The sequence below is a fragment of the Pygocentrus nattereri genome, chromosome 9, assembly GCF_015220715.1.
Source record: "Pygocentrus nattereri isolate fPygNat1 chromosome 9, fPygNat1.pri, whole genome shotgun sequence".
NCBI lineage: Eukaryota > Metazoa > Chordata > Actinopteri > Characiformes > Serrasalmidae > Pygocentrus > Pygocentrus nattereri.
In genome coordinates this window covers 7,263,301-7,273,300 of record NC_051219.1, presented here as the reverse complement: position 1 = coordinate 7,273,300, position 10,000 = coordinate 7,263,301, and the positions used below count along the sequence as shown (strand labels likewise).

The 10,000-nt window shown below is 48.2% G+C and overlaps 2 protein-coding genes across 2 annotated transcripts in view; one reads left to right on the top strand and one right to left on the bottom strand.

Moving 5' to 3' along the window:
* Nucleotides 1-10,000, bottom strand: part of LOC108415618 (protein NLRC5-like) — an 802,877-nt gene that overhangs the window by 91,872 nt on the left and 701,005 nt on the right.
* The window catches only part of LOC108415395 (NACHT, LRR and PYD domains-containing protein 3-like), an 843,678-nt gene that overhangs the window by 157,548 nt on the left and 676,130 nt on the right, over nucleotides 1-10,000 (top strand). The window lies entirely within an intron of this gene.

The window sequence follows — 10,000 nt, the reverse complement described above, 5'->3', positions numbered from 1 at the left end:
AAACCTTACCAAACCTTACTAAACCTTACCAAACCTTACCAAACTTTACCAAACCTTACTAAACCTTACCAAACCTTACTAAACCTTACCAAACCTTACCAAACCTTACTAAACCTTACCAAACCTCACCAAACCTTACCAAACCTTACCAAACCTTACCAAACCTTACTAAACCTTACCAAACCTTACTAAACCTTACCAAACCTTACCAAACCTTACTAAACCTTACCAAACCTTACCAAACCTTACTAAACCTTACCAAACTTTACCAAACCTTACCAAACCTTACCAAACCTTACTAAACCTTACCAAACCTTACTAAACCTTACTAAACCTTACCAAACCTTACCAAACCTCACCAAACCTTACCAAACCTTACTAAACCTTACCAAACCTTACCAAACCTTACTAAACCTTACCAAACCTTCCCAAACCTTACTAAACCTTACCAAACCTTACCAAACCTTACCAAACCTTACCAAACCTCACCACTGTTCACTTCATAAATGAACATTCTGAATTAAAGAGCCGTTGTCTACAGACGTCGTACTTTCCTCTTGACCATACGGGAGAGAACATCGCGAATGGATTAAAAGACGCGTTGGCCAACTGGGGTTTAAATGACGAGGGGCAAGTGGGCATAACCACAGATAACGCATCTAACATGATAAAGGCAGCCGAAATAAACCAGTGGACCAGGCTACAGTGTTTTGGCCACAGACTCCATCTTGCGATCGGTAAATGTCACATTAAATAAAGATCCCTCTCTCTCTCTCTCTCTCTCTGTCTCTCTCTCTTCCTCTCTCTCTCTCTCTCTCTCCCTCTCTCTCTCTCTCTCTCTCTCTCTCTCTCTCTCCCTCTCTCCCTCTCTCTCTCTCTCTCTCTCTGTCTCCCTCTCTCTCTCTCTCTCTCTCTGTCTCTCTCTCTCTGTCTCTCTCTCTGTCTCTCTCTCTGTCTCCCTCTCTCTCTCTCTCCCTCTCTCTCTCTGTCTCTCTCTCTCTGTCTCTCTCTCTGTCTCTCTCTCTGTCTCTCTCTCTGTCTCTCTCTCTCTCCCTCCCTCCCTCCCTCTCCCTCTCCCTCTCTCTCTCTCTCTCTTTACAATAACAAACTCTATGCAATCTTGATTAAGCCGTGAAGACAAAAACAATGTTAGTTTACTCTGAAAAAATGTCTTAATATGTGTTTTATCATTTAGTTCTGTCCAATAATAAATAAAAGCTGTGACACTTTGATAAATGTGATTTGAAGATTTTATATATATATATATGACACAATTTGTTTGCTTTTATTATGGATTACATTTTAGTATTTTTAAAATACTTTTTCCCCCTTAACTACTATTTTTCAGAAAATGCATTTAAAGATGACAGAGTTGACCGAGCAGTTGGTGTTTGTAAGAAGCTGGTTGGCCATTTCTCTGCCAGCTGGAAGAAGAAGTCGGCTCTGACAGCAGCTCAGAAAGAATTCAACCTTCCTGAACATTCACTAATTACGGAGTGCCAGACAAGGTGGGGAACCAAAGAGAAGATGATTGAAAGGATTCTGGAGCAAAGTAAGGCCCTAATTCATGTGCTGTCAGCTGATAGGAGGACGCGCCACCTAGTGCTCACCTGGCAAGACACAGAGGTTCTAGAGTCAATTCACAAGGCACTGCATCCTCTCCAAGAATTTACTGATGCACTATCAGGAGAAGAATATGTCAGTATCTCATATCTGAAGCCAGTGCTCCATCTTTTAAAGACAAAAACCCTGGCAGAGGATCCAGAGGACACAGACCTGACAAAGTCAATCAAATCTAGAGTCACTGGCTACCTCCAGGATAAATACAACGACCCGATCACACAAGAACTGCTTGATATTGCATCATTTTTAGACGTCCGATTCAAGACCAACTATATTGGCAAAGAAAATATCCCTGCTGTTAAAGCAAGAATGAAGGCAGAGATGAAGAAGGAGCAAGGAAGGTAAATAGATGGTTGGGGTTTGTAAAGATGATGCCTTCTACATAAGTAATACTACCAATTACAGTTATCAATCATAATCTGTGCATGTTTTCAAACATAATATTAAAATATTTGGTTGTATTTTTTAATGATACAGGAGAAGAGATCACGTGTTACAGAGACACAGAGTTTAACAGCCTCATTGTGAACTGTCAGGGTTCATGCCTTAAGCCACATAAGTTGGACATGCTCATCTTTTTGGCAAGAAACCTGTGATCACTGGTTTCTGTCTGTACATGCAAACATTTGATGATGCTACTTTTGCACTTAATGTGATTTACTGCTAAGTGTATTTTGTAAAAATGCATTTTAAACTCACAGAGTTTAACATATAGCTGTGATATTTTGCTTATTTCAGCTTTTCTACTAATGCATGACTGTCCACTGCTGACTAGTCAGTTACTGATGTTGCAGTTAAGCCTTTATGTGAATTTCTGTAATTTATTTCTTGGTCTTTAAAGGTGTTGAGTTTTAAAAATAAAACTGCCAACTGAATTTAATCTGACAACCCTGGGAATATTTTTATGTAGAAGTTTATAATTATATTTGATAGATATTTGAAACACAAATACAGGTTTAGGATTTAATGGATTAAAAATAATCACAATTTTAATCGCAATATTCTGTGGAAAAATCGCAATTAGATATTTTGCCCAAATTGTGCAGCCCTAGCTAAGAGGAAGCTTTCCTTCCTGTACACTGACCCGGAGCACTTCAAGCACATCCTGACCCAATACAGACCAAAATGCCTTGTAAAATTCCATCGGGAGACCATCAATCCCTGGTGCCCGGCCATTTTCCATACCCTATAGGGCCTCGTGCAGCTCTTCCAAGGAGAGCTCAGCATCAAGCAGGGTGGCAGACTGCTGTGTGATTCTGGCCTGCAGTGGGAAGAACCTCTCCTCCACATCCCGGCAACTGGCCCATTCACTCTCAAACAGCTTAGAGAAGAAGCTGACTGTCTGCTGGCGAATTTCAGAAGGCTCAGAAACGAGATCCCCTGATTCAGACCGCACAGCATGCATAAACCTTTTCTGTCTGTTTTTACGCTCCAGACCAAAGAAGAACTTTGAAGGAGCATCCAGTTCCGTCACATTCCGGAAACGTGAACGGACCAGCGCCCCCTGTGCTGTAATGCCCAGTAGGTCAGCTAACGCAGCCTTTTTTCTTTTAAGAGCTGTAATATGCTCCTGATGTCCTGTGGCCTCCCCCAAACACTGCAGTGCCACTATTTTGATCTCCAGGGCTTTTAGAGATCTGATTATGTCCCTAGTGACATTGAAAGTGTACTGCTGGCAAAACACTTTAATTTGTACCTTTGCTACGTCCCACCACTGCTGTGATGAATTAAAAGATGTTTTCTGTGACTTAAAAACATCCCAAAAAAAAGTAAAGGACTCTTTAAAATTAACGTCATCTAAAAGTGCAGTATTAAAATGCCAGTATGCACTCTGAGGCTTAACGTTTCGTTTTTTAACAGTACACAGACCCATACAATGATCGGAAAACCAACAGGAGAAATAAAACACTGCGTAAAAACAGACAAATGATGTCTAAAACTGTAAAACCGATCGAGTCTGGCCAACGACAGGGCATTATCCCTACAGTGTGCCCATGTGTACTGTCTTTTGTTACCATGTAAAGTCCTCCATATGTCACACAGGTCATGAGTTCACACAGGCGCCGGCGGGAAGCAGTGTGTGGTTCTGGGTGGTTCCTATCCAGGACGTCTGCTGTGCAGTTAAAATCCCCACCCAGGACTAAAAAGTCAGTAAAATCACAGTTGGAGATTAAAACACTAAGCCTGTCCAAGAAAACCATCCTGTCCACGCCCACAGTGGGAGCATAAACACAAATAAAAACAAAGGTTTCGTTCTCATAACAGGCTTGTACTTTCAACAGCCTCCCAGGTAAAATCTCATCTACTGTGTACGAGTGAGGAATAAAATTACTCAAAAATAAAACACCAACTCCACCACTTACAGTGGAGTTATGGCTGAAAGTGACCAGCCCATCCCACTCTTTAGCCCAATCTACAGCATTAACACCATCACTGTGTGTTTCCTGGAGAAAGACCACATCAGCACGCTTCTGTTTCGCCAGCTCATAAAACATCGCCCTCTTCCCCCGGTCTCTCGCCCCATTTATATTCAGAGTAGCAATCTTAATGTCACTCATCAAGATCATAACAGAGCATAAAACTGTGATGGCGAGGGCCAGTCGGAAACAGGGACTAAACACACTAAGCCTCCTCATCAGGACCCGCTTTATGCAGCTTAGTCAGCATCTTTTTCAGCCTAAAAGTTTCCAGTGCATTAAAAGCGCACAGGTAGCGCACAGGTAGCCTCTCCTCCTGAGAGCAGACTGACCAGCCAGAGTCGGACAGAGAACCATCACTGTCAGTGTCGGCATCAGCACCACTAAGCTCCTTCTTTGGCTGTTTATTCCCCTTCCCTCGCTTCTTCCGTTTAGCAGGAACTACTCATCCACCATGCCCACCTCCGCCACAGCTTCCAGCATCACCACTTCAGCAGAGACAGGTTCACTACAGCCACTCACCTCAGCGGCCTGCCCCTCAGAGATAGCAGTGCCCCCCTCCGTAGTGCCCCACTCCGTTCCACCACAGCTGGCTCTGGCACAGTAGGAGCAGACAAGGAAGACCCCTCCATGGCCCGTTCAGCCCCTGCAGTTTCCTCAGCAGCAGACTCCACCACATTCGGCTCACCCCCCTCAGACCAATGAGTCCGCCAATGGGTCCGCCGCAGCTGGGTGCACAGCAGCCGCAGGGGGAACGACTACCACAGGCCCAGAAGCAACAGGCCCTGGCTGCTCCGGCTCAGCCCTCATGGGAGCATCAGCATTCCCATCTGCCTTTACAGGGCAAGCGCGAACAAGATGTCCCGCCTGCCCACACCAGAAACACTTCATGGAGGTTTCAGAAGAAACATAAACAACGTATTCAAACCCATCAACACTGAACTTCAGAACCAAGTCCAGATCCTCCCCATCCTTCAGAAACATGAACACAAGCCGCCTGAAGGACACCAGGTGTCTAATCAGAGGGTTCTTACAGCCCAGGGGGATCTTCCGAATAGGAGAAACAACTTTTCCATATCGGGACAGTTCACGAGCAATAAGCTCGTCCTTAACGAAGGGGTGCACAGTAGACAAAATGACCTTTTTCGAGGGGGTACTAAGGGGCAAGACCGGAGACGGCTGACCATTAATGACGACACCACTCTGAACCAGGTCATTAGCCAGGTCCACTGATTTCAGAAACAGCACAACAGCGCTGTTCATACGGGAGGCAGTGACGATGTTGGAGTGGCCCACTGCGGTCCCTGCAGCCAGGCAGCTCCTCTACACTCGCCCTGCACACCGCCTTCACCCCGTGCCTGCAGCCAGGAAGCTCCTCTACACTCGCCCTGCACACCACCTTCACCATGTGCCTGCAGCCAGGCAGCACTCCTCTACACTCGCCCTGCACACCACCTTCACCCCATGCCTGCAGCCAGGCAGCACTCCTCTACTCTCGCCCTGCACACCACCTTCACCCCGTGCCTGCAGCCAGGCAGCACTCCTCTACACTCGCCCTGCACACCACCTTCACCCCGTGCCTGCAGCCAGGCAGCACTCCTCTAGACTCGCCCTGCACACCACCTTCACCCCGCGCCTGCAGCCAGGCAGCACTCCTCTACACTCGCCCTGCACACCACCTTCACCCCGTGCCTGCAGCCAGGAAGCTCCTCTACACTCGCCCTGCACACCACCTTCACCCCGTGCCTGCAGCCAGGCAGCACTCCTCTACACTCGACCATCACCCCACCTTCACCCCGTGCCTGCAGCCAGGAAGCTCCTCTACACTCGCCCTGCACACCACCTTCACCCCGTGCCTGCAGCCAGGCAGCACTCCTCTACACTTGCCCTGCACACCACCTTCACCCCGTGCCTGCAGCCAGGAAGCTCCTCTACACTCGCCCTGCACACCACCTTCACCCCGTGTCTGCAGCCAGGCAGCACTCCTCTACACTCGCCCTGCACACCACCTTCACCCCATGCCTACAGCCAGGCAGCACTCCTCTACTCTCGCCCTGCACACCACCTTCACCCCGTGCCTGCAGCAAGGCAGCACTCCTTTACTCTCGCCCTGCAAGCCACCTTCACCCCATGCCTGCAGCCAGGCAGCACTCCTGTACACTCGCCCTGCACATCACCTTCACCCCATGCCTGCAGCCAGGCAGCACTCCTCTACTCTCGCCCTGCACACCACCTTCACCCCGCGCCTGCAGCAAGGCAGCACTCCTCTACACTCGCCCTGCGCACCACCTTCACCCCGTGCCTGCAGCCAGGCAGCACTCCTTTACTCTCGCCCTGCACACAACCTTCACCCCGTGCCTGCAGCCAGGCAGCACTCCTCTACTCTCGCCCTGTGCACCACCTTCACCCCGTGGCTGCAGCCAGGCAGCACTCCTTTACTCTCGCCCTGCACACAACCTTCACCCCGTGCCTGCAGCCAGGCAGCACTCCTCTACTCTCGCCCTGTGCACCACCTTCACCCCGTGGCTGCAGCCAGGCAGCACTCCTTTACTCTCGCCCTGCACACCACCTTCACCCCGTGCCTGCAGCCAGGCAGCACTCCTCTACTCTCGCCCTGCGCACCACCTTCACCCCATGCCTGCAGCCAGGCAGCACTTCTCTACTCTCGCCCTGCGCACCACCTTCACCCCATGCCTGCAGCCAGGCAGCACTTCTCTACTCTCGCCCTGCACACCACCTTCACCCCATGCCTGCAGCCAAGCAGCACTCCTCTACACTCGCCCTGCACATCACCTTCACCCCGTGCCTGCAGCCAAGCAGCACTCCTCTACACTCACCCTGCACACCACCTTCACCCCGTGCCTGCAGCCAGGCAGCACTCCTCTACACTCGCCCTGCACACCACCTTCACCCCATGCCTGCAGCCAGACAGCACTCCTCTACTCTCGCCCTGCACACCACTTCACCCCATGCCTGCAGCCAAGCAGCACTCCTCTACACTCGCCCTGCACACCACCTTCACCCCGTCCCTGCAGCCAGGCAGCACTCCTCTACACTCGCCCTGCACACCACCTTCACCCCGCGCCTGCAGCCAGGCAGCACTCCTCTACACTCGCCCTGCACACCACCTTCACCCTGCGCATGCAGCCAGGCAGCACTCCTCTACACTCGCCCTGCACACCACTTCACCCCATGCCTGCAGCCAGGCAGCACTCCTCTACACTCGCCCTGCACACCACCTTCACCCCGTCCCTGCAGCCAGGCAGCACTCCTCTACACTCGCCCTGCACACCACCTTCACACCCTGCGCATGCAGCCAGGTAGCACTCCTCTACACTCGCCCTGCACACCACCTTTACCCCGCGCCTGCAGCCAGGCAGCTCCTCTACACTCGCCCTGCACACCACCTTCACCCCATGCCTGCAGCCAGGCAGCACTCCTCTACACTCGCCCTGCACACCACCTTCACCCCGCGCCTGCAGCCAGGCAGCACTCCTCTACACCCCGCGCCTGCAGCCAGGCAGCACTCCTCTACACTCGCCCTGCACACCACCTTCACCCCGCGCCTGCAGCCAGGCAGCACTCCTCTACACTCGCCCTGCACACCACTTCACCCCATGCCTGCGAGTCAGGCTCTCATACACGCTGCTTGGAGACGCCATACTCCCGGCGAAAGCACCGGCAACAGACCCTCCAAACACAGACACACACACACACACACACACACACACACACACACACACACACACCACGCAGCTACACCTCACACTCAACAAAACTTACGACCTAACAGAAAAGAAACTTGGCAGAACGGCAACTACACGCACTCACTCCCACCAGGCTCCGCTCGCTCCACTGCTCACACCCGCACATGCGCACAGAGAGAGAGAGAGAGAGAGAGACAGAGAGAAAGAGACAGAGAGAGAGAGAGAGAGACAGAGAGAGAAAGAGAGAGAGGGAGAAAGAGAGAGAGAGAGAGAGAGAGAGAAAGAGAAAGAGTGTGAGAGAGAGAGAGAGAGAGCGCGAGAGAGCGAGAGAGAGAGAGAGAGAGAGCGCAAGAGAGCGAGAGAGAGAGAGAGAGCGCGAGAGAGAGAGAGAGAGAGAGAGAGAGAGAGAGAGAGAGTGCTGATCAGAGAACATGTGGTTTCTGTGTAATTACTATGGACAAAGTTACACTAGTTTACAGTCCTGTTACTACAATGTTACAACACTGTTACAGAGAACTTACCAGTAAACATACCAAGTAATACTGAATGTGTTACTGTACTGAAATAAAGGGACTTAATCTCATTTATTCTACTTCTAATTTAGATCTACTTCCTCTGTCACATATGCAGAAACTTACAGAAACACTGAATCACTAAAAGCTGAAATATTCCTGGAATTTCTCACATTAGTTACTCTGTACTTACACACTGAACTGGATCATTATGCACTAAATATTACTAGTAAGTCCAACAGATCATTAAATCCTGAGGAAGTAGTTACACATACCTGATACTCTTCATGTAGTTTTAGTAGTTTGTTATGTAAATTAATATAAATGTTCAAAATACGTTCCAGAAACCACCAAATATTTACTTATTAAATACTAGTTACTTACTGTAACATCATAAAAAGATCTACCCAGTTTCCAGTCAACACTCTCATACTTTCTCTTTAACCTGGGAATCTTTTAAACTCTATGAAATCAATGAATAATCTGCTGAATAATCTAATCTGTTAACGCTGCACAATCACAAGACGATGCCCGCGGATCTTAAACATGGAATCTGTTTAATTATCAGTATGTAAGTCCAAGTAAAACACAATCTCAGGAAAATCCAATATTGTAGTCCCAAAACCAAACAGGGCTCAAAAACTGGAATAACCAAAACACACAGGCAACCGGAGCAAAAGCCAAACCAAAAGAGTGAAATCCAGAAAGCAAAAGGTTCAAGACACCAAGTCAAACGGTCAGAAAATACTGGACAGTAGTAAAATATAACACCTCACAAAGAGCAGAACAAACCAGGACTATTTAAGCTCTGAGACAAACACACGCACAGGTGACCTGACCTAGAAATCAGGTGGCTGACAACAACGCAGTTACACCTGATTGGAGGAACTGGTGACGTCACCGGGACTGGAATTATGGGAAACGGAGTCCTGGAGCGTGCTAGCCAAGGGAGGAGAACCCAGAATTTTCCAACAACAGTGAAATACATGAAGGTACTGAAAGGCTGAATCACTAAAACCTGAAATACACCTGGTATTTCTCACAACAGCTCCTCTGAAGTTAAAAGGTAAATATGAAGGATTTACAAGTAACACTTCATATTTACCTTTAACTTCTGAATAAGTGCAGCTGGAAGTAATTAGTAGTGTGTTATGTAAAAAACGATATATGTGTAAAGTAAGTACCAGAAAATTACTGCTAAATACCACAAATTTACCTTCATTAAATATTAGTTGACTTTAGTTCTGTAAAATAAGGATCTACCCAGTTCTCATTCACCAGTCTCACACTTTCTCTTTAAAGGGGAACTCCATCCATTTAGCTAAATGAATCAGTCATTTAACGCTTTAGATGTAAAAATCATTCAGAGCAGTTTGGAGTGAAATGAGCCTTTCTAAAGAAATTTACAGTCAAAATTATTCACCATTATAGTTCTAGGAACCAGACGTTTTCATGTCTGCACTACAAATATCACCATTTTATCTGCTCCTAAATGACCAGTGAACTTACACGTATCTCAGAAGCTTTGATCTGTCACGCTGATCGTGGTGAACTAGTGCTAAACTGAAAAAACACGTTTTCTTTAGGTACAATTTTTTCCTTACAACGCCCTGCAGGAACCTCTGCGCCCTAAATGCACTCTGGGGAACGGTCGGACTGCAGAGCCGCAAATTTACACACCTGCAGTTTCACTGCAGCAGAAACTGGATTCTAACTAGGAAAGAAACGTTCATGAGTGAAA